This window comes from Macaca thibetana, chromosome X, assembly GCF_024542745.1.
Source record: "Macaca thibetana thibetana isolate TM-01 chromosome X, ASM2454274v1, whole genome shotgun sequence".
NCBI classification, from domain to species: Eukaryota; Metazoa; Chordata; class Mammalia; order Primates; family Cercopithecidae; genus Macaca; species Macaca thibetana.
Genome location: NC_065598.1, coordinates 28285422 through 28290435, shown reverse-complemented (window position 1 = coordinate 28290435; position 5014 = coordinate 28285422).

Here is a 5014-nt window from a genome sequence, read left to right as displayed (position 1 = left end):
GGCCTCCCCAGTCATGTGGAACTATGAGTCAATTAAACCTCTTTCTTTATAAATTACTCAGTCTCAGGCAGTTGTTTATAGCAGTGTGAAAATGGACTGACACAGGTACCTTACTTGAAGGGGCATAACCAGCCACTTAGTGGCAAGTAGATTACATTACACCCCTCTATTAGTTTCCTATGACTGCTTTAACAAATAACCAGTCACATTTGGTGAATTAAAACAACAAATATTTATTCTCTCACAGTTTTGGAGGCCAGATATCTGACATCAGTATCATTGAGCCAAATCCAAGGTGTCAACAGGGCTGTGCTCCCTCCAGAGGTTCTAGAGGAGAATTCTTTCCTTGCCTCTTACAGCTTCTAGTGGCTTCCAGCATTTCTTGGTTTGTGGCCACATCACTCCAAACACATTGCCTTCTCTTCTTTCTGTGTCAAATGTCCCTCTGTCTCTCTTATCAGGTGTGATTGCATTTAGGGCACCACCCGAATAAGTCAAGATTGTCTCCCCATCTCAATATACTTAACTTAATCACACCTACAAAGACCCTTTTTATAATATAACATTTATAGTTCACAGGGATTCAGACCTGATATCTTTGGGGGCCATTATTTAGCTCACTTACAACCCTTTCCATCCAAGAGAAGGCAGAAATATGTTCTTGCTGGGGCTGACACATATTTATGGTACAGGTTTGGCTTGGCAGTATCACTGACAACATGACTATCTGAACGCCCACAGAGTGAGTATGTCTGACTTACTGTTTTTTTTTTTTTTGTTTTTGTTTTAATTTTGGTGAGTGGGAGGTGGTTTGAAACAAGGTATGTCTCTGTCACCCAGGCAGGAGCGCAGTGGTGCAATCATGGCTCACTGCAGCCTCCAACTCCTGAGCTCATGTGATCCTCCCACTTCAGCCTCCTAAGTAGCTGGGACTACAGGTGTGTGCCACCATGCCAAGCTAATTTTTTAAATCTATTTTTTTTTTGTAGAGATGGGTTCTCCCTATGTTGCCCAGGCTGGTCTTGAACTCCTGGGCTCAAGCAATCCTCCTACCTCATCTTCTCAAAGTGCTGGGATTATAGATGTGAGCCACCACACTCAGCCTGACTTACTGATATGGAATGCCAACTAACACAGCCTCAGATCCAGGCATTCACCTTCTGGTGAAACTGCAAGGCGTGGGCATGGGTTGATGGGATCTCCTGATCCTACCATATATCTCATTATTTGGTGTATTTGAATGTTGAAATTGTTAAAGGGGAGCTTAAATATGTTATCCTATAGGCTTGAGATACTGTTCAACTTTAAAAATAATGTGAATCAAAATAAAGTGAAAGTTGGAGTTAACTTTCTCATTCTTCTTCCCAAGGACCCACTTTGGGAATTTGTGCTTCCTATCTCTTCAAATTTAGGTTGGGCTGAACTGAAAATCTTGGCTCCTAGGTGTGGATATCAGTTCTAGCAGGGAACACAGTTCAGTGTTATTAAAGCTAAGTCTACCGGCTGGCCATTTTCAGTTTCCCATACCAGTAGACCAGCACAAAAAGAGGATTTACTATATTGCCATGAGTTACTGACCATGATGAACATGAAGATATAGTTTTTGCTACATAATGGAAGCAAGAAGGAGTATTTCTGGAACTCCTGTTTCAATGAGCAGATTCACTGGTTTTTTTGGTGCTTCCATGCCTGCTGGCAACTTTGAACAGGTAGTTGTCTCAACCATGACCTGAAAAGGGTCTGGTAATCAGGCCCCCAGATCCCATAGGGCAATAAGCCTAAATCAGCACAGGTGGTGGGCAATGGGAATCTGAAATAGCTGATGGAGGAGGAAAATTACGAATGTTGATTCTGGCTTCAAAATCAACTGCAGCAGTATGATATAGTTGTTAAAAACTTTATTTTTATTCTTTTAAAAGGAATGATTACTGGCCACTAACTTGAAGAAGCAATGCCAGGAAGGAATAAACTTAATGGAGACACATGTGCATTGGAGTGGTACAAGGAGTACATTAGAGCAGACACTCTCAGTGTCCCAATCCTATTCCCTTGTCAAGAACATTTGCTTGAATGTTCCACATCAAAGGTATGAGAGACATTATCCCATGGTTCAATACACAAATGATTACCAAACTGCTTGGTAATGTAATAGATACTCAGTAAATGTTTGCTGAATGAATAAATAATTACATGAATACATTTTTATACAGATGACTGCTGTGGTAAGCAGAACTATAAGATGGTTCCCCTTATCTCTACCCACTGTCCTCATGTTACATCCATGATTATGTTAGGTTACATAGCAAAAGAGACTTTGTGGATGTAATTAAGGTTACTAATGAGTTGATCTTAAAATAGGGAGATTATCTGGATGGGACTGGTCTAGTCACTTGAACCCATTAAAAGCAGAGAGTTTTCTCTGGGTGGTAGCAGTAAAGAAGTCTGAGAAATTTAAAATGTGAGGAGAATTCAATGTGAGAGAGGAAAATGAAAACTTCAGTCCTAGAACTTTAAGAAATTGTATTCTGCCAACAATATGAAGGATGCTGGAAGCAGATTCTTCCCTGGAGCCTCCAAAAAATAACCCCCTTTGATTTTGGCCCTCTAAAAACCCCAGCAGATAAGTCCACCTGGACTCCTGACATTCAGAACTGTGAGGTAATAAATTTGTGTAGATTCTAGCTGCTAAGTGTGCAGTAATTTGTTATCTAGCAATAGAAAATGAATACAGACCTGTATGCTTAGTTCAGATCTAGGTTCAAATGTCCGTCTTGAATGTACCACTGGATGCCAGACTTCTTGAGGAGATTTTACTTGCATCTGGCATTTACAATTTAACATGTATAAAGCAAAATCTATCATAGTCTATGACCTCCTAACTCATCCAGAGACACAGTTTCCTGGGATCCCTAAGTGATCACACAGCCTTTTCAGTAAGTGTGATTCAAAACCTCTGAGTTTTTGCTCAATTCCAGGTGGTTTTTGTAACTTACCATAATATTGTCAAACTGTAGTCTTCTGTCACCTTCTACATTTTTGCTACATATTCAAATTAACTACCAAGTTATATCTTTAATGTTTCCTTTAAATCCACTTACTCTTTTACTTAAATAAATGTATTATAAAAGTTGAGGATATATCACTACCGTAAGTGGGTACACTAGTATCATTGACCATAAATAGAGGGTAACTGTAAAAATAAATTCAATGAAAATAAACTTTTAAATTTCAGCTAGATATTGCTGGCTGCTGAAGGCTCTGAACATAAGGCCTGCTCACTCTTTGTTTAAAAAAAGGAGATTAGCAAATGTTAGAGAGGTGTTAAGTCAAAATAGCTCAAATAGCTCAAATTGAGAATTTCTTCTTGACATAATTAGAAGGACTGAAAGAGATTTAAAATGGGAACAGCTTTTTTTTATGTCATAGTTATATTCTTTAATGCCCTTTCCAGTACAATTTAAAATTATCTTAACTATCACCCAAAATCATATTGGATACTTTGTGATGAGAGTCCCATGCCCTGCAAAAATTCTCAAAGTGATTAAAATTAACTTTCCATCAAGGACACCTGTGCAACCTTGGGCATGTACTGAGTAAATGCTCAAGACATGTCATTATTGTTATTAGCATCAATATCATCACATCATCATCATTGTTGCCTCCACCCGCCTCCATATTCTTTTATTAAATCAATTTATCCATAGAACATGTCACTTTTTCTTTCACAACGATTGCTTCTGTTCATTCACCTTCCAAAGCTTCATGTTGGCTGATCATTTCTTTTTTCCTAATCAATACTGTTACCTAATAATCCTCTGCTTTACCACTATTTATTTTTCCAAAACTTATATTTGATCACTTTCATTCTCTGAGCAACACAGGATCAGAATGTTATATTGGGAAGATCATGATCCATTGAGTAAGGCAAAGTCTTCCACAAAATGCCCAGCAATTCCCAATCATATTAGTTTGTTTTACTCTACTTCAGGCCATTTATCATCATGCATAAATTTTCTTATTTATCTTTTGGTGATTTTGTGTAAAGTTGGTCTCACTCAACTAGATCCTAAGCTCAGGGAGTATGAGGAACTTGTATGTCTTGTTGGCTAATTTATTTGCAGTATCTTGAACAGTGCTTGCCACATACCATGTGGTTCTCAATGACCTTAGGCAAGTTACCAGAGTTATTCTCTCTAACCTTGGTTTCAAAATCTGCAAAATGAAGATGATAATGCCCACCTAACAGGGTGGTTGTGAAGATGAAATAAATTATATGATGATTCTGGTATAACAACAGAAGCTATTATTAGTATATCTTCCTGTTATTGTTAGAGAGTTAAATCAATCTTAGACTAGTATTCAAAGACTTCTGGATTTATGTCATCAAATTTTCTTTCTATTTCTAAACCCATTTTTGTACATTATCCTAGTACCTCAGCTCCTGTAATATTTACTGAGTGCTGAGTGTCTTAGGATAGATTTTTGGCATACAAAATAAAAAGACCTGGTTCTAGCCTACATGGAGCTGTTAGACTAATAAAGGGAAAAAAAATCATGTGATAATAATGATAATGAAATAATGCACAGTATGTAGTGCAAATACTAGAGAAATAGTTTCCTGGGCTACTTGCCTAGGAATGAGCAGAAGGTGAGGACAGCAGAAGGAGAGAAGCAAAATGAGTAAGCCATGGCTCACCATTCCTACAACTTTCTTGGTACTGTTCCATAATTTGGGCTTTCCCTGAACTCTGGGATGCCTTTGCAACCTACTTAAATTCACTTTCTACATGAAGTTTCTACATGAATTTGTGAAGCTCCCTATCAGAATTAATGCTTACTTTTCCTTTATTCCTCTCCTCTTTAGTTCATACCTCTTTGATGCACTCCTCCCAGACTCCAGGCTCTCATATTTACTTTTACATATTTTCCATCCATTTCACAGGATTGAACGTTCCAAAGCATGGCAAATGCTTTTTCTTTGTTCATCTCTACAGACTCGATGGTTCCTTCGGAA